Below are 21,294 nucleotides of genomic sequence, written 5' to 3' on the forward strand. Positions count from 1 at the left end.
ACTGCTGCTCCTTCCCACCTGGCTACAGAGGCGCGCTGGTTGCTATGTATTGGTTGCTTGGGGTGCTGTTTTTCTTTTTTGATGTTTTTGTTGCTTGCTTTTTAGGAGCATTAGTAACTAAGGCCATATTGCTCCGGGAATATGCGGTTGTCATTCCCTGATCTTTCCGCATCCTCCCTCTTGCTTTTTTTTTTTTTTTTATTTTTATGAGTGGTTGTCAACGGCTCTAGATCGTTATTGTCAACGGCTAGTGGTTATTGTCAACGGCTCTAGATCGAGTTTTTCTGTATACAATGATTTGAGTTAAATCTTGTTATTTTGTCAACGGCTCTAGATCGAGTTTTTCTGTATATAATCATTTGAGTTAAATCTTATTATTATTAATGATTTGTTGTAATTCTTTTTTTTTTTTTTTTTTTTTTTTTGTTGCCCACTGCGGGTGGCAATAAACTTTTATCTTGTTGAATTATTGTTTAATGCTAAATTATCTTGTACAATTACTGTATTTAAATGTATTTTGATAATTACTTGATGTTTTGTATGGTATTTCTAGCTTATTATTAGTAGTAGCTATGTAAGCTTCTTTTGCATACTTCAATTAGTGTTGTGAATTTTCTTTTATGAGGATTTAAAATTACTGTGTTGTTAATAATGTAAATTGAATTTTGCAGTCTCTGCGCCTTACATGGCTCCAACTGTATATTACGATAATGTCTTGAACTGTCTTCTAAGGGTTATAAAATTACTATTTTGTTAATAATGTAAATATTATTTTGTTGTCTCTGCGGGTTGCAGAGAGCCATTTCGTTTGTTGGCTAATTGTATTTTGTTAATTCACCTCGTTTCGTTGGTGAATTACATATGCTACATTACTTTAAATTGTTATGTTCTTATTAGTGTAAATATCATCCTGTCGTCTCTGTGGGTTGCAGAGGGCCATTGCGTTTAGTTGGCTAACTGTATCTTGTTAATTCACCTTGTTCTGTTGATGAATTGTTCATGCTAATTATTTTTAGCTGATGATTCGGGGTTTTAGTGGATCTTTCACCCATAGCTTGGGTCATATGTCTTTGACAGCAGAGGTTTTGTCGTCTTAATATTTCGTGTTATTCCGTTTGCAAAAGAATGGATGTAAGACTGTTGAATGGTGTATGAGTATAAATTTGACAGCTTCGGAATGCATGTGCTTTCAGTGTGGATATTTGATGAAGTGCACTTCATCAAGCATGTGAGGACTGATCAGTTGAGTTTTTTTTTGTTTTTTTGTTTAGTTGTTTCTTGACGATCTGATGTTTTTCGCAGTAATTGTATATGTATGATTTGTTAGCATCAGGTTCTCTTTATACTAGTGGGGTGTGGGGAGAAGCATCCCCCAGAACAAAAAAAAAAAAACAATTCTGTTGACGTGCATGAGCAATTCTCATTGTTAATGCACGTGAAATCGTCTAGCAATGTACAAAAAGTATTCTTGTATGCAAAGGCGGTAACCAGGGTTCCCCCTATACGCTGCCGAGTCATCTGACGCAAAGTGCCAAGGCCGGCATTTAAAAAAAAAAAGGATTTAATAATGAAATGTTTGTATCTTTATGTGTATATTAATGTGTTTTGTTGTATGTTGTAAGCCGACACCTGGCATTTAGCAGTCGGGGGGGGGGGGGAAGAACAAAGGCTTCCCTACCCCTTCGACTCCCGTCCCAAGCCACGAGGAGGCAGCCAGGTACAGTACTACTATCAAGAGACACGTACCGAGGTTGTCACAAGGAGAACCTCAAAATAATTTAGAAAGGAAGAAGGGAAAAGGGGAGAGAGGATGAAGAAAAAGGAACAGAAGAGAAGAGGAATACAGATATCCTCTAGAAATATAAGCAGAAGAATATGAAAGAGAAAAGTAAGAAGACTACAAGGAACATGTAATTAAAAACTAATTATCAACAGCTAAAACTGATTGATACATACAATAAATTTTACCCAGTAATAATATCAACCATTAGGGCAAATAATAACTTAAAATCAAATTTAAAACTCCAAAAACAACAAGGCAAGAATCATACCAATAAGCAATCGAAAGACGGCAAATCAATAAGATTACAAAACCTTGAAAAACTTAAAACTAAAACAGCCAATCAATCAGCAAAACCACCCAACAACACTATTAATGCAAAATAACAACACAAAACAAGGTAATTAATCTAATACCACTTCCAAAACTCAAGAGAGCAAGTCAAAATAGACAACTTAAAATTTAACTTAACAATAATCAAGCAGTATTTTACATTTTAACAAGTGATAGTCTGATCCCAACCCCGACACCAGAAAACTGGGATCAGGGTCAAGCCAGCAAACACAAATACAGGCTGTCAGGACAGAGACATCCAAACAAAACAAGGAGAAAACACTAATGTTGAGAATCCTCAACCAGTACTGATAGCAATTTACTAAACAGCCACGACAACTTCTATAATATAGAAGTTCAGCTGAAACTATCAGCACGAACAAATAGAAGTTAAAACGATAAAACAGGTCATAAAATCTAAAACCCTTTATGCAACAACTCGCATAAAATCATTTTAAATAAGTTCAGATTTAAACAACTATTAAAGTTATTATAACCGAGGACAGAAGAGCAACACGATAATTTCTCATTTTCCGCAAAAAATCAGAAGCGAATTTGAATCCAATCAAAAAATCAGAGATAAAATGTATATTTGGTTGCATCAATATCATTAAATTACTCATTCCCAATAATCAGCCAATTGCAGAACTCTACCGGACAATCACTTCTCCCATGTTCTGAAGTCCAGCCAGAATAATATATATCAGGAGTGGCCAACTTAATATGTGATGCGATCTACTTTTTTCCTTCAAAATGCGCCGCGATTTACTCTCTCAAAAATTTCATTGCACAAGGTGCACAAATCGAGGGATGACTGTATATTTAAAATTCATTGTGATCGACCGAAATTAAATCCGCGATCGACTCGTTGCTCACCCCTGATATATATGATACTATTTTTAGAAAGGCAATATCTGGATTGGCCAGCCCAATATAGCGTTCAAGGGATCTTCAAAAGATTTATATGAAAATGAAAATGGTAACTTTTTAAAACTTTCTGAAACAATTGCTCAATTTGATTCAATTATGGCAGAACATATTCGCCGTATTCAGAAATCTGAATCGAAAAATATCGTGCATTATTTGGTGATCAAATACAAAATGAAATTATTGAAATAATTTCACAAAATATTACAGATAAAATACTAGAAATGACTAGAGAAGCTACATATTTTGCTATGATTCTGGTATATCACTGAAGACGAAAATAAAGATATGGATACAAGGAAACATGCTAAATCAATAGAGCTTAAAAATAACATCTTATAAGTTTCGTTTTTTTTTGTTCAATTATAATTTGGCATGATATTTTAAATAAAATTAATCCGATAAGTAAAATGCTCAAAAAAAAAAAAAAGAAAAAAAAAAAAAAAAAAAGGATTCTGATATATACTGCCCTACCATTAATATCCGGACACCTGCCTTTAGACAAAAAAAAAAAAAAAAAAAAAATAGCTTTTATTATGTCATTTAATATTTTGTGCTGAAACCTTTTGCTTTTATGACGGCCTTCAATCCTCGCGGCATACTCTCAACCAGCTTTTTATAAATGTCAAGTGATATGTTCCTCCACTCGGCCTTTAACGCAGCCATCAGTTCGGCCTTGTTCTTTGAGCGATCTCGACGTGCACGTACCCGACGATCCAATATATCCCAAACATGCTCGATAGAGTTCAGATCAATACTCTGGGCTGGCCAATCCAACTTTTACATACCCATGTCCTCAAACAACTCTGCTACTACCCAAGCAGTATGGCATGGCGCGTTGTCTTGCTGATACAGGTATGAGCCTTCCCCGAAGTATTGCCATAATGTTGGAAGTGCATAAGTGTCCACGATGTCCTGATATTGCACAGCATTATCGACATTATCGTTATCGACAAAACCATCAATGCTGTGCAATTTTTTTTTTTTTTTTAAATTGCACAGCATTGATGGTTTTGTCGATAACGACTAATGGGCCAGTAACTCTATGTGCCGTCCGTGAGTTTGCCATAATGTTATTAATAACATCTTACATTGCCACATAAGATATTATGTGGAAATGTAATTGTGAAGATCGCTTAAACATTGGAAAAAACTAACTAAGAATAAGGCAAACTGGCCAGTGGCGGATTAAGGATAGTTAGGGCCCCTAGGCAAATTATATTTGGGGGCTCCCCAAAAATAATAATAAAAAATATATATATATAATAATAAATAAATAAAAGTTAGGTGGCAAATAAATGAAATTTTGTACTTTTGAATTTTTTGCTTAAATTTTCGCTTAAATTAATCAAGATTTTTATGATATTTACTGAAAACATTAATCTATTTTAGAACACTATAGGAAAATGTCAAAGCCTGGGGCCCCAAGGCACGTGCCTCATTGCCTTAATGGGTAATCCGCCACTGAAACTGGCAAAGATATGATTGTAGTAGAAGTAATTAAACAGTTTTCTGAAAACGGTACATTGCTATTGTTGGATGTATAATGCTTGTTAAACTCAGCGAGAATTTCCTATGTATGCAAAAAAATGCAATTGTGAAGGTCGCTTAAAAGCCCACATAAACCAATAGATGAATCATCATCAGGGCCGGCCACAAGCATATTTCACCGATTCCTGTCGAACAGAACCCCGCGCTAAAATGGTCTAAATAAGAATATCATCCGCGTCTTTTCCGTATTTCTATCAATGTGCTAGAATTTTCAAGCACATTGATAGAAATACGGAAAAGAAATATCTACTAGCAATTTTCAAGTCGACCCGAGTCGACTTGAAAATTGCTAGTAGAGCGTATACTTCGTTCTCAATGTGTATATTTCGTTTGATATCGAACAGAGGACGTTATTTAAAAATTTGATTTTTATGTCATACTCACTTTCAGTAATATTTGTATTGTTTTTAACTTCTGGAGGTAAGGAAATAACAAACAGGGCCCCGCAAGTAATTCCTGAACAGAGCCCAGAAAGTAATTCTTGAACACGGCCTCGCAAATATTGATGCTGGCTGATCATCATATTATAAACCTATAACTTTATTGCCGGTTTTAGGAAAAAATTAGACTCATGGTCAGGGTCGCTACGACCCAATGTGCCGCCAGTAATTTGGATTAAAAAATAAAATAAGGCGTAATTAATTTATTTAAAAAGAAAAGAATTACAACGTATATCGCATAAAATATAATGAAACAACAAACAAAATCATTCTGAAGTTTTGGAAATAAACTTTAAATTCCAAATCACAGTAATCGTTCCCACAATAATAAAATAAAAGGACAATTATGATGTTCAAAAAAATATATACAGTATACAAATTTGTTTTCTTGCTTTATATGTGCGAATTTGTTGATTATTTCATTTATATCTATTTGTTTCAAAAGATCATTTTCTATTGAAATTATTGCCAAATTAGAGTCGTTGTTGAGACATTGTCGATCATAAATCATTTTTGATTAATTTTAATTTTGAAGATCTCCGTTCACCTGAGGCAACTGAAACTGGTAAAGTTAGAAAAATTCTTAATGCAACTGCTACATTTGAAAAAGTATCTGTAAAATCGTTGTAAAACTTCAAATGGAGTAATATTGTGTTTAATATAAATTTGAAGCACTCTTTTTTAAGTTCTTCAGATAATGCTAAACCATGAATATCAGACTCATTACGGTCAATGTCACTTTACTTAATATGTAAATCTTTGCAATGATTTAATAAATCATCTAACCGTTTTTTAAATTCAGAAATATTATAAAACGTTTGAAATATGTATACATGTTCTTTCATATTTATAACCTCGTTAACCTTTAACGAGAAAATTATGTTAACGAGAAAATTGTTGTGCCCATAATTTCAAAGAAAAAAATAATTTTGAAATTTTGTTGCGGATCCTGAATAGCTTCATCTCTACTTTCATAATCGAAATGAAGTTTTTTCAATCTTTTCTTTACAGCACTTACTTCTGGAAACAAAGCTTCAATGACAATGATAGTAGTCATATTATGTGTTAACTAAATTGAGAACTTTTTTGAACTGCTTCCTCCGTTCTATTTTCTTTAAAATATTCCGTGATATTTTGTAGACATTCAAGAGCTTCGTATATATCAGAATCCTTTTTTTTTTTTTTTGAAGAATTTTACTTATCGGATTAATTTTATTTAAAATATCATGCCAAATTATAACTGAACAAAGAAACTTATAACATGTTATTTTTAAAGTTATTGATTTAGTATGATTCCTTGTAGCCATATCTTTATTTTCGTCATTTCTACTATTTTATCTGTAATATTTTGTGAAATTATTTCAATAATTACATTTTGTATTTGATCACCCAAATAATGCAGGATAATTTTCGATTCAGATTTCTGAATATGGCGAATGTGTGCTGCAATAACTGAATCAAATTTAGCAATTGTTTCAGTAAGGTTTAAAAAGTTACCGTTGTCATTTTCATATAAATCTTTCAAGATTCCCTGAAAGCTATACATTGCCTTGCTAAAAATAGTATCATGCATATTATTCCCCAGCGCCTCCGTAGCCAGGTGGGAAAGAGCTGCAGTGCGTAGTACACGCTTCTTGATTAGACCGGGGTTCGAGCCCGTCACCACCAAATACGGAGGATGCGGAAAGGTCAGGGAATGACCACCGCATATCCCGGACCAATATGGCCTTAGTTCCTAATGCTCCTAAAAACCAAATAACAAACAGCATATTATTATGGCTGAAATCCAGAACATGGGTACCTCCGTTGTGGGAGTGGCTGAAGAACGGAGTGATTGTCTGGTCGAGTTCTGTGATTAGTTGATTATATAGATAATATAATTGATATGGAATTTACCTCATTTTGCGTGTTTCAGTGGATGATAGTGAATTTGATAGCTTCGGAATACAAGTGTTTTCGGTGTGGATGTTTGATGACCCCAGTGGCTCACATCTGATGAGTATGGGCTTGGCACACCCAGAGTCCCGAGTGCTGGATATCATTATTCTTCTCTTTCTTAGTGATTCCTTTCTACTTCTCTCTCTCTCTCTCTCAGGGTAACTCAGGAATTTTTTTTGGCTGGTGCAGCATAAGCCTCAGGCTTTCTTGCACCATATGGCTAATAATAATAATAATGAAATATATCGGCCAGCATGAGAGGACTGATGAGGTAATTTTTTTTTGTTTGTTTGTTTTCAAGTTGTTTCTTGACGGGGGTATGGAAGCAGCAACTCCCAGAACAAAAAAATTGTGTTGTTCCGAGCACGCATAGCGGAAGTTAAGTGAAACTTCTTTAGGCGGACATTTATCACTTGACCGAGGATCTCGTACTAACCGCATGAATGCCGCAAGCAACAAATCTACATGAATGGGAGATTTAGAGATATGAAGTGCTGTGGCATCAGATGATATTTAAAACCAATTTGATTTCGATAGAGATGGAAACATTTTGTTCTTGAGAGAGCCACGACAGCTATTATAGGCCGACATTTGACTTGCATCCTAATTTGGAAATGCTGTTTGAAGAAGAGCGTGATCTCGAGCTGCTACAATCTCCACATTGTTCTTGCACCAAAGCTGATCACACACAGAACAGACCAGACCGAACCGAAATAATTATTCAGGAATGTACGTTTAAACTGTGTGTGCATGCTTCGGTGTTTCTTAAAATCCTGTTGCTGCTCTGCTGCATATTATGCCACTACTGGTTGAATGATTTCATGGAGTACTTCTGGCTGTCGGTTTTGGCTTCTTCGCTTTTCGTTTACGACTGGGCTTCGAGGACTCTTCGTCGTTTTCATTTGCGGTATCAACTTCCATGACTCCTTTCAAATTCACTTCTAACATTTTGAGATGTAAGGCTCTGAAGATGTGAATGGACCTATGGATCTTCTCCAGCTTCTTTGTTCCAACTCCATTGTACGCTGTAATTATTCCCACTGTCGAAATAGCTTAGATCTCATTTGTACTCATTGGAGGTGGTTTAGGTGTTTGCATTGCACGTACACGTGATCTATATGCCTTACAACGCTATTAGTCTTCGGGCATGTTGAATTATAAATTTTTTTCTGTCGAAATTTTTTATTAAATACGGTGGAGAATGACAAAGAGTGTAGCATGACGCAATCAGTAGGGGTACTGATTGGGTCATGCATTGTTCATACGTGGTAGGGTGTGGTACAATTCTGTGTGTGGGGGAGAGAAACGAATCATTTAATGTCGCATTTTCTTGGCGATTTTTGTCAATCAACAGACGCATTGCACGTGTACATGCGCTATACACCTTACAACGGGGACTTCTCCGCTTTACGATTGGTTCTCTGTACAATCAAATCACTTTATGATGGACACTCCATAACAAAATACCGTTCACTATACAATATGTACAAGGAACTTTCAAATATAAGTTACAATTGCCGCCATCTTTTGGTATAATTGCGCAACAAATGTGGTGCCTGTGCGGAATGGAGTTCATATCGTTCCCCCCCCCCCGGTAGGCGAGTTTTGTTGACATAGTTATTATTATTATTATTATTATTATTATTAGCCATCTGGTGCAAGGAAGCCTGAGGCTTATGCTGCACCAGCCAAAAAAAAAAATTTCTGAACCACCCTGAGATAGAGAAGTAGAAGGGAATCACCAAGAAAGAGAAGAATGATGATATCCAGCTCAGGACCCTGGGTGTGCCAAGCCCATACTCACCAGATGTGAGCCCCTGGGTTTATTTTGTAACAGTGTGTAGGAGCAAGCGTTCATAATGGCACGTCAGCTAGAATGTTTGAGGTACGCGGAACAGTACGATTTTTGTGGGCGAAACGTTTGAATTTCTCCGAGATTCATCGTGAAATATACGACGGTGTATGGGGAAAATGCAATGTCACGTCCAGCCATAGTAAAGTGGTGCCAGCAGTTTGAAAGTGGTTGCACAGAATTGACAGTGCTGATCGAAAAGGAAGGCCATCAGTGTCGACCACTGCAGACAATGTGATGCAGGTTAATGAAATGATTTGCAATACAGTAATCGAAGACTGACAGTCGCAGAAATGGCAAAGGAGTTGGATATTTCGATAGGCAGTGTTCATTCCATCGTCCGTGAGCATCTTGACTATTGCAAATTGTGTACACGATAGGTTCCTCGTTCACTGACAGACAAACACGAAGATCAGTATTTTTTGTCATCTCTAGCCTTCCTTCAACGCTGTTCTGTGGAAGGGCATGACTTCTTACGCTGCATCATCACTGGCGATGAAACGTGGGTGCACCATTTCACCCCAGAAACGAAGAGAGCATCTATGGAATGGAGACACACAACATTGCCTGTGCAGAAGAAATTCAAAGTTGCACCATCAGCAGAAAAGGTCATGGCCACTGTGTTTTTCGACTGTGGAGTTGTTAAATGGAATTTATGGCAAAAGGCACAACAATTAATGCTGCCTCATACTGCCAAACATTGCGGTCTTTGCGAACAGCCATGAAAAACAAGAGTCCTGGAAAATTAAGCAAAGGTGTTGTTCTCATTTAGGACAACACCACGCTACACAATTCGTGCACAATGCGACACTTGCTCCAAAGTTTTGGATGGGAGGTATGGCAGCATCCACCGTACAGTCCCAGTCTTTCGCTTTGTGACTATCACATCTTCAGCAAGCTGAAAGAAAATCCAGGGGGACGATTTGCAAACGATGAGCAGGTGCAAACAGCAAGTCGACAGTGGCTGAATGACCAAGGAGTGATTTCTATCATCAGGGAATCAAACCTTTAGTCACACGTTCTGAGAAGTGTTTACACCAACTTGGTGACTATGTGGAAAAGTAGTGCAAGGTGCATATGCTTTCTATTGAGGCAATATGGTCTGAGCAGCCCTTGCACCAAAAATAATAACAACAACGGCTTCTATTGCATAATGTTGCATACCTCAATAAATGTCTCTTGGGCTACAATGGTGAAGTGTAATTTATTTTTTGAATTACCCTCGTAGTAAGCGCCGGTCATTGTGATAACGAAATTCCATTCTATTAACGGCGATTCTAATAAGTGAAAATAGGAGGAATATTATCCACAGGCTATACAAGTAAAAATTTAAAGCCAGATTTACACTTTATTACCTTTTTCCAATTAACAAAAAATTAAAATGATACGTGAAAATCGGAAGAATATTTTCCACAGGTTAACCAAATAAAAAAAGAATTATAACTTCAGTGGGTATTCGTAGGTGATTACCCTCCCAATTCTAACCGTGTGTAAAGCCACTTAATTTCAGTGATCACATGAGATCCCGTGCATTTAACCTAGTATGACAATTGGCTGTCAGAATGCTTAAGTTGCCATAAGTAAAGTAATGCCTTTACTTATAGCAAAGGTCACATTTTCGTTGCTTTTTTTTTGTCAATACACGAATGCAAGTTACTCCCATCTGAAAATTGCCTAGAGCACGCCTAAAAAAGTTTTACTTCAAAATTGCCGGTTTGTTGTTTCTTTTTCTTCATTTCAGCTCCAACATATTGTGATGTTAATGTTCTGAGAAGTGTTTACACCAACTTGGTGTAAACACTTCTCAGAACGTGTGACTAAACGTTTGATTCCCTGATGATAGAAATCCACTCCTTGGTCATTCATCCACCGTCGAACTGCTGTTTGCACCTGCTCATCGTTTGCAAATCGTCCCCATAGATTTTCTTTCAGCTTGCTGAAGTAACATCCCCCAGTAACATGCAAGCAAGGAGGGGGGGGGGAAGCAGTGAGTGGGAGGTGCCTTCACTTCCTATCACTGCCTTAATCTCTTTCTTGCCAAAGTAGGTGGTTGTAACCATGTTCTGAAGTATAACTCTGTGAAACATAAATATGAAACACAGATCCAGATAATAAGCAAATTAACGTGTCTGCAATTTCATGTACTACATTTATTTCAAATGAATTATTTGCCTGCCGTCTTGAATACTGGTAAATGTTAAATTGACTCTTGATTTTTTAAGGAGTCCTTATGTGCTGTAATGTAATAACTAGATCGTATATATAGCTTAGCTTAATTTTCAGCACTCACCTCTATATATACGATCTGGTAAATGTTAACTAATCAGATGACCAGCGCAACTTCTGGGTATGTGGGACAGGTGGTTGGATAAGTTTTACGAGTACGCCTAAGTTACAGAATGGTAATCCCTTTGGTTCTTGATTCATACTTAGTAGCAGCACTAATTGCCCAAAGGCCAGAGGTGCGACCAATGCATTCTCAGTAAGTCTCATATTCCATTCGTTATATGGAAATTTTCTTAGTTCTACAGAACTACTGTATTTTAAATGTAATTACTGAGGGGAATTCAAAAAATATTGTTTAAGTAGAAAATTTCGCAATAAAGTTCATTAAACAGTGGTCCAGCTTGTATATGTCAATTTTTTTGGCATCCTCCTGAACTGCTGCCCGTAAGCGACGCTTACCTTGCCTACCCACTTGTAGTGGCCCTGTTCACTGTACAGAGGTTACTACAAAAATATGATAAAAATATTATGGTGCAGATAGCAAAAACAAACGGTACATGAGACTTTGTTTAAGTACGTTCTGGGTGTGTTTGATGAAAGTTTAAAATGTTCAGACAATTTATATAGACAAATGCGGAACTACTTCCAAAAGAGGGGTGTGAAAGTGATTACTAAATAAAGGTCATCAAAAAAGGTGTCCGCAATTTCCCTTTAAATTATCTTCGGAAATATTTGATCAATAGCTGTGATAGTAACAGCAAACAGTGTGGTAACTCACCAAGTTTTATTTGACCTCAACAATGATCTTGGCTGCACCGTGAGCGTGCACACTGCCTCAGTCAGTGTCAGTAAGATGGCTGTGCAACAGAAAGTGCAGTGTGTTGTGGTACGCTGAATTTAAATTTGTCATAACGGTGCAACCTCAATACGGGTGTACACTGGTATTGAAATTTAACGTACCACAACACACTGTGCTTTCTGTTGCATGGCCATCTTACTGACACTGACTGGGGAAGTGCACATACGAGTCATTCTGTGCACACTCGTGGTGCAGCCAAGGTCATTGTTGAGGTGACAAATAAAACTTAGTGAGTTACCACAGTTTGTTGCTACTATCACAGCAATCGATTAAACATTTCCGAAGATAATTAAAAGGGAAATCAGGGACACCTTTTTCAATGACCCTGTATATTGAAGTCACTAAAATATATATATACCTATGGGAGATCCTCAGGGATCTCTGTTGTAGGACTCATGGCATGGGCATTTGTGATGGATTAAATGCTCCATCTGGATTGGGCCGGAGGTAGTCCTAAAAGCATATGCAGATGATTTAATGGTATTATCATATGGAAATTCTAGAAAAGAACTGGAAGAAAATGCTAGAAGGGCTATGGAGAACATTGAAAACTGCACAGTTTTTCATAAGACGGGGTTTTTCATCAGAAAACAGGCGGTTTATTAAAAGGCAAACTGTATGGAAAGGCATCCTACAGTTGTGCTTTTCCGCTGCCCAGTTGGGCATATTTCTGTTATTCAATACTTGGGATTGATGGTAGAAAGAGACTCCCAATTTTGCACATTAAGTGCACTGGTAAGAAAAGTTATTTATTGTAAATTTAAAAAATATTCTGTGAAATGATGAATTATTATATCAATCATATCTCCCTATTGCGTTATATGGTTGCAATGTATGGTGCCTTATGATCCAGAACATGGTAGTAATAGGAGGAAGTGGTCTCCAATTGCAGAGAGATATGTTCTTCTTGGAGTGATCCAGGTGTGCTTCTAATTATGCTTTACAGGTAATAACAGGATATGAACCAATTGATCAAATTGTTGCCAGATGGACTCTTCAGCTTGCTACTAAGGTTAATATTTCAGTTTAGATATCTGTGAGTGAATTGTGCCTAATTGACTTGAGAATTAGGCGCAGTTCACTTTGCAAACTAGACTTGAGAATGGAGTGTAAGAGATTTCAAATTGATGTCATTAGGCTATAGCCAACCAACCAGCCACCCACTGGCTAAAGGCAAACTTCAAACACATCTTTCCTACATCTGTCTTTTTTCAATTTGAATTTATGTCCTCTCAAATGATTATTCTGAGTAAGAGGAAGAATTCCATCAGCATTGAGCATGCTCAAACCATTCAAGGCTTTATACACCTCAATCAGATCACCTCGCAGGTGCCTAGTCTCCAGACACTAATTTGCAAAATTTAAGCCTTTCTTCATAAGAGCAACCCTTCGTTCCATTCACTAATCTTGTTGCCCTTCTCTGTACTCGTTCCAACAGCTCTACATCCTTCTTAAAATGAGGCCTCCAGACCTGTATACAGTACTCAAGGTGTGGCCTGACCATTGCCTTATACAAGGGGATAATCACCTCCTTATCCCTGCTAGAAAAATTCCTGTATATCATTGACAAGACACTATGAGCTACTCTTGCAGCCGTCTGCACTGCTTAGAAAACTTCATATCTGCCTGCACATTTACCTCAGCTCCTTTTCGTTCTCTACCACTGTCAGTGTAGTACCACAGAGTTGATACGTCACTCTGGGGTTGCTGCTTCCCATATGTAGTACTTTACATTTGTCAATGTTAAACTTCATTTGCCACCTCTCAGCCCATCTACTCAACTTTTCTAGATCCTGTTGCAGCAGCGTACTGTCATTAGTGTCCTTAACAACCCTGCCAACCTTTGTATCATCTGCAAACTTGGACATTAAGCTTGATATACCATCATCAATATCATTTATAAATACAGAAAACAATAATGGACCCAACACTGAACCCTGAGGGACTCCACTAATAACATTAGTCAATGATGAGTAGTGTCCATTGATTACCACTCTCTGTCTTCTCCCACTCAACCATCCCTTTATCCATAGAAGCAATTTGCCTACAATGCCACACTGCTCCAATTTGTGCAGCAGTCTTCCATGTGCAACAGTATCAAAAGCCTTTCTAAGATCCAAATATATGATATCAAAGTTATTCCCTGCATCCAGTTCCTTTGTGACCACATCATAGTATCCAATCAAATTGGTCAGGCAAGACTTTCCCTTAACAAAACCATGCTGTGTCCGAGCTATAACTGAAGTCTTGTCTAGATGATCCTGCAGTGCTTCTTTAACCAGTGCCTCCATTAATTTTCCTGGAACAGAAGTTAAACTAACAGGTCTATAATTACTTGTGTTGCCCTTTGATCCTCCTTTGTGAATTGGGGTCACATTTGCACGTCTCCAGTCCATGGGTACCTCCCCTGAGTCCAAAGAAGCTCTCATAATTATAGCTAAGGGTTTGCTTACTTCCTTTGCTGCCTCCTTTAATATAACTGGATAGAACCCATTCACTCCGGGTGCCTTTTTTATGTTTATCTTCAACAATTTCTCCTCCACTTTCCTCTCAGTTATTGCAAAATCATCTAGCTCACTGCCAGAGTTTAACTCACCTCTGCCATTCCCCTCCCTTAATAACTCCTCATGTGTGAATGTAGATGCAAAATACTCATTTAGTTTGTTAGCCACCTGAGCAGGATCATCAACAATTGAATCATTAATATCCAGTGGAGCAATCTGATTCATCCCTTTCCTTCTAGAGTTTACATAGGTAAAGATCGCTTTGTTTTTCTTTGCATCCTTTAACAAGGATTTCTCATAATCTGCCTTTGCCTGCCTAATCTCCTTTGTGACTTGGTTACAGACCAGCTTATATTTATCATAGGATTCTATGTCACCCATTAATTTATATGTATCCCATGCATTTTTCTTCTCTGCCACATGTCTCATCTGTCATTCATTTAGGCCTAAATCTTGAACAATAGGTTAAGACAGTTAGGAACTGAGGAAAATAGTTGATATTGTGGTAAGGAATAAAATACCATATTCTAAGAGACTGCTTTATGCAGTAAGAGTACGTAGGATTTTTATGAATAAATGGACAATGCTACACAAGCTCTTTGAAATTTTAAAATAAAAAGTACATTGTATTTTTGTAGTTTGTTTCAGCTATAGAGGAAAAAAGGAAGCATGTTGAAATTTTGTTTTTATTTAGTTTTTTTATACAGCAAACCATTATATAACACTGATAATTGTACCGAAACTATTCCGTGTTATGTGAAACCGTGCTAATTGAGGTATAATTATAATGGTTTTTAGTTGAATGCATAGCAGAGAAATAGTTTATAAACAAATTATAATAAATCTACAAACAATTTGGTCTTGATAGCCAATTAAAAGGATTTGAAATAAAATTTTGCAAAAATTTTTTAATGAAAAGGAAACATCATGAGAGATGAGAAAATGTTTTAAAAAAGGCAGTTGTTTATTTAGGTATTTCAATAATACCTAAAATGTTTTCTCAGCATTCAAGTCTTTTTAGCATCAAATCCCATCTTGTAAAATTTGCCGTCTCTTGATGCTATGTTCAACATTCAGGTCTCCATTCATAATCACCTCGCAGGCCATGTCAACCCCCTGAAAGACTTTCTCCAATTCTTCTGTTGAAAATACTTTTGGTGCCACTTCAGAATTGTTTTCCTCTTCTTCATATGCAGTTTGCTCATCAATTTCAAGGAGAGTTGCAGCAGTGATCATTCGTGTATTAAGAATTTGCAGATAAAGGAACCACTAGGTGGCAGTGATCACAGTGTGCAGAAGTGGGATTTACTCAAAGAGGTAACTACCGTCAGGGGTAAAGGAAAGGGTTTTTGCTTCCGTAAAGGGGAGTACAGTGGTCTCAGACAGTTTTTAAATTCTGTACAGTGGGATCAACTGACGATGTTACAAACAGTAAATTCTAAGTGGGAAGCATTCAAGGAATTAATCGTGGAAGCTACTAGACTTTATATACCGATTAAGAAATATCGTTCAAGGTTTAGGCCTAAATGGTTATCAAATGAACTAATGAGACTCGTGACAGAGAAGAAAAATGCATGGGATGCATATAAATTATCAGGTGACGCAGAAGCCTGTGGCAGATATAAGCTAGTCTGTAATCAGGTCACAAAGGAGGTTCGGCAGGCGAAGGCGGATTACGAGAAATCTTTGGCAAAAGATGCTAAGAAAAACAGCAAGGATTTCTTTACTTATAGAAACTCTAAAAGGAAGGGGATGAATCTGATTGGTCCACTTGACATCAATGGTTTGACTGTTGATGATCCTGCTCAGATAGCAAACAAACTGAATGAGTATTTTGCATCTACATTCACACGTGAGGAATTATTACAGTTTGAAAATGGAAGAAGGTTATCAAATTGTAGCAGTGTGCGTAATGATTTTGTAATAACTGAGAGCAAAGTGGAGGAGAAATTGTTGAAGTTAAACATAAGAAAGGCACCTGGGGTGGATGGGATCTATCCAGTTATTTTAAAGGAGGCGGCAAAGCAACTAAGCAAACCCTTAGCCATAATTATGAGAGCATCCTTGGACTCAGGGGAGGTTCCCACGGACTGGAGATGTGCAAATGTATCCCCAATTCACAAAGGTGGATCGAAGGGCGACACGAGTAATTACAGACCAGTTAGTTTAACTTTTGTTCCGGGTAAAATAATGGAGTCACTGGTTAAAGATGCATTGCAGGATCATCTAGACAAGACTGCAGCAATAATTCAAACACAGCATGGGTTTGTTAAGGGAAAGTCTTGTCTGACAAATTTGATTGGTTATTATGATGTGGTCACAAAGGAACTGGATGCAAAAAATAATTTTGATATCATATACTTGGATTTCAGGAAAGCTTTTGACACTGTTGCGCATGGAAGACTACTGTACAAATTGGAGCAGTATGGTATTAAGGGTAAGTTGCTACAATGGATAAAAGGATGGTTAAGTGGGAGAAGACAGAGGGTGGTAATCAATGGGTGCTGCTCTTCGTGGACTAATGTTATTAGTGGAGTCCCACAGGGTTCGGTGTTGGGTCCACTGTTGTTTTGTGTATTTATCAATGATATTGATGAAGGTATATCAGGCTTAATGTCGAAGTTTGCAGATGACACAAAGGTTGGCAGGGTTGTTAATGACAGTATTGGCAGTGTGCTACTGCAACAGGATCTAGATAATTTGGGCAGATGGGCTAAGAAGTGGCAACTGAAGTTCAACCTTGACAAATGCAAAGTACTGCATATGGGTAGAAGTAACCCCAGAGAAACGTACCGTGTGGTACCACACTTAAGGTGGTAGAAAATGAAAAAGACCTGGGAGTAATTGTGCAGTCAGATATGAAGTTTTCTGAGCAATGCAGACAGGCTGCTAGGGCAGGTCATGGGGTTTTGTCAATGATATATAGGAATTTTGCTAGCAGGGAAAAGGAGGTGATTGTCCCTCTGTATAAGGCAATGGTCAGGCCACGCCTTGAGTACTGTGTACAGGTCTGGGGGCCTCATTTTAGGAAGGATGTAAATTTGCTTGAGCGTGTACAGAGAAGAGCAACACGATTGGTGAGGGGAATGAAGGGATTCTCTTACGAAGAGAGGCTTAAGTTCTGCAAATTGCAGTGGCTGGAGACTAGGCACCTGCGCGGTGATCTGATTGAGGTCTATAAGGCCTTGAATGGGTTGAGGCACGCTGAATTCTGATGGGATCCTTCCACTTGTTCAGATTACGAACCTACGGGGGCATAAATTCAAATTAAGAAAGGATAGATGTAGAATAGATGTGCGGAAATTTGCCTTTAGCCAGCGGGTGGTGAATTGCTGGAACAAACTTCCATCTGTCATTGTGGAAGTTGATAGGTTAAATAAATTTAAGGAGGAACTGGACAGGCATTTGGAGGAAATGGTGTGATTTTTTTTTTTTTTTGGCTGATGCTGCATAAGCTCCTACACTTGCTTTCTTGCATCATGTGCCACTACTACTACTACTATCTAAGTCACTTGTATGTGAATCAGTGCAGTCAAGTACATTAACAGTGTCCAAAGTTCCAAATCCCAAGTCTTTTCCGATCATTACAATGTCTTCGGCAGTTGTCTGAACTTGCGATTCAAAACCAGTGAAATCATTCACCAAATGGGGCAAAACATGCTGCCAAACAGAATGCATGTTGTTAACAACATGCATTCTGTTTGTATCTTAATTCTGTTTGTATTTTAATCGTATTTAAAAGGATAAAAAATAAATTGTGAAATGAAAAGTTTGAAAAGCTGTCACGTCTTCTCGTCAAGATGAAATTAAGAATACTGAACACTTGCACATTGCAGCTGACTGCCCGAGGGAAGCTGATGTCAAATGTGCATGTGAGACAATAGAGTTGGTGCCGCATATATGTACCATATCTAGGCTACGACAATGCAGCATATGTGCAGAGTATGTGTCTAGGCTATTGAATGAGTTTTAATATGTACAGTAAATTTTCCATTTAAACTTAATTGAAAACCATGTTATAGTGAAACCCATGCTGTTTGAAGCCATGCTAAATGAGGTATTGCTGTATATACATGGAGTTTTTATTTGTATGTATGTATATATATATATATATATATATATATATATATATACACGCACACAAATAAAAAATGCCAATGCTAGTAACTTTATCTGATGTAGGCTATTGTTATTTTTATTTTATTTTTAAGGTTACTACATTTATTTTAAAGGTTACTACATTTTGGCTATCTTCCTTTTTGGCCTGTGGCTTTCCAGATGTTTCGTGCTACCATCATCTTTATTTTTATTTGTCATATTTTTTAATATGCATACACACTACTTACATTTGCACCATTGCTGCTGCTTTGCACGCTTCGGTGCATTTGCTATATCTTATCCTGTTTATATCTTATCTGTTTTTACTCTTTAATACTATCTCTTAAATAAATGTTTTATTTATATATATATATATATGTAGCTTCTCATAGGAGTGGCCTGGATATGGGAAAAGCATACCAAAGGAACCTCGTGAGGTACAGAAATGAAGGAAACAACACCGACACAACAACGGAAACAAAACGGTACAGACTTTATTCAAAAATGGCAACATAGCACTGGCTGCCATGATAGAGATGCATCACTGCCAAAATAGCACAAAGGGAAGAGGTGGTCCTCAGTAGGAGATATGGCCACCCCTAATGTCGATGCAGACTTTGCATCGCCTGTCCATACTGAGAACAATGTTGTTGATAAGTTCTTGCGGTAACATCGTCTGTCAGCACCAGCTGAAGATGGTGAACATTTTCTGGTGGGTGTGAATGTGCCGCTAGGCGTCTCCCCTATGCGTTCAATGGGATTTGAATTGGTGGAACGGGCAGGCCAATCCATACGAACAATGTTCTCACTTTTCAAAAGCATATCGACAGCTGCAGTGCGATGGGGTAGTAGTAGTAGTAGTAGCAGTGCCATGTGATGCAAGAAAGCAAGTGTTTGATAATTAACTATATAACAACAGTTATATAGTTAATTATCAAAACCCATAAGGATTATGCCTAGTGCATTTAATTTTCCAAATACATTACCACCACACCCTTCTGGCATCTCTCATAATGTGGATATAACTTCGCAACTGAGATGGCTTATTGTATTACCTACCCGTCCACTGATGACGAAGCCAAAAAGCTTCGAAACGATCGTCTGGGTGGTGGTACGCTGAAAATAAATAACAGTAGCCTTCTCTACTAGAGAAGCGTTATTTATTTGAAGTAATTCAATAGTTGCTATCTTGTTGTGAAGGCAACCACATTATGAGATACAATTAAAACGATGCCTTCTACGCTACAATCGTAGCTCAAATCTATGGGTTAACTATGGTGTATTTACACCGATATTATATAATTAATGACTAGCATAACAAATATAAATATAAACAAAAGATATTTATTAATAGTTAAGGCAAAGCTAAGTAATATTTGACAGGTGCTCTCAAAATATTCCAAAATGAGCATTTGCAACCTTTATACAACAGTTTTGGTAAACACTACAATTATGTCTGAAATGTTATCAGAAACCCTCAATTTGCTTCAGTTTATCATTTTAAATGGAAAACGAAATGAAAAGTTCACCAGGTGCAAACTAATATTTAGTTGAACCGTCTCTGTCCCTGATGACAGCAGCACCATCAAGGCATTGACAAGATCAATTTCTGAAGATAACCAACTGATAGTTCGTGGTTCCAAACACAAATTATGGCTTCCTAAAGTGCACGAAGGGTCTTTGGTTTCTTTCTGGCAATTGCAGATTCCACACGATGTCAACAGTTCTCTATAGGATTCAGGTCTGAGCTCTTTCCTGACCAGCTAAGAGTTGTAATGGACTGTTCTTTCAACCATTTTTTCACCTGTAACAAATGTAAACACTTTACTGTCGAACCTCTAATGCAGAAATGAAGCTAAAGTAACTACAGAAGTGCCTACTTACACTTTTCACCCCATGAAAAGGAGCAAAGTCGTCCTGTCAGATGCAGTCACTTGGCAGGTTCAAATGGTCTCTAATGGTTGGCAGCAAACGAATACACTATTTATTGAACTCGTAAAATGAAATATAAAGAATGTAAGTACCTATGTATATTATGTATCTGAATATTTCAAATGCTTTGATTTCTTTAACATTTTTATTACATTCATTTATATTATCTCCACAGAACACAAAATGATAATTTGATCCAGGAGTACAGGAACGAAAACGACAGACTAAAAGAAAAATTAGCAGAGAAGCAAAAAAAATTCAATAACTGTGTTTTTTAAACCATCCATCTCCATAACAATAGTTACATTTGTAAAAAAATAGAAGTAAAAATCAAAGAAAGGGAAGGTACAACAAACAGCAAAGTAGAATTGATGGAACTGGAATTAAAGACTTAAATTCAGAAGACATAGAACTTTAATAAATTATCCAAATGATATTGCATTATGGACAAAACCTTTAAGTAATAATGCCATTATTATTTAATAAATCCACCTACAAATGTACGGGACATTACTAAATTGAATATACAGAAGGAAATGGCTCATATTTTTTGAAATGTGTCTATTGTTTTTGCAAATGTTACAATAACTTTCTGGCTAATGATTTGAAAAATACACTGTATAAATAAATTAAAGAAACATGAACATTCTAAGGGTTATATTACATAGATGTGTATTTTCTGAAAGAGACGTGGATGGTTGTATTGATACAGTGCTAAGCAAACAGACAGACTGATTATTGACTTTCTGCAACTGTTAAGCTGTTATCAACAACAGGCATTGCTTTTAGAGGCCATATAGAACATTCTATTGCTAATAGAAAGGGAAATTTTTTTGAGTCTTTTGGAATATCTG

General features: G+C 37.1%; 1 long non-coding RNA gene across 1 annotated transcript in view; it reads left to right on the forward strand.

Moving 5' to 3' along the window:
- The window catches only part of LOC150084639 (uncharacterized), a 38,596-nt gene extending 17,911 nt beyond the window's left edge, over positions 1–20,685 (forward strand). The window contains exon 2 of the long non-coding RNA XR_016547091.1: positions 20,616–20,685. This is a non-coding gene — a long non-coding RNA (uncharacterized LOC150084639). The remainder of the gene's footprint in view (positions 1–20,615) is intronic.
- The last annotated feature ends 609 nt before the right edge of the window (positions 20,686–21,294 follow it).

The sequence above is a fragment of the Mastigoproctus giganteus genome, chromosome 6, assembly GCF_048544385.1.
Source record: "Mastigoproctus giganteus isolate SK-2022 chromosome 6, ASM4854438v1, whole genome shotgun sequence".
In the NCBI taxonomy this organism is placed as follows: Eukaryota; Metazoa; Arthropoda; class Arachnida; order Uropygi; family Thelyphonidae; genus Mastigoproctus; species Mastigoproctus giganteus.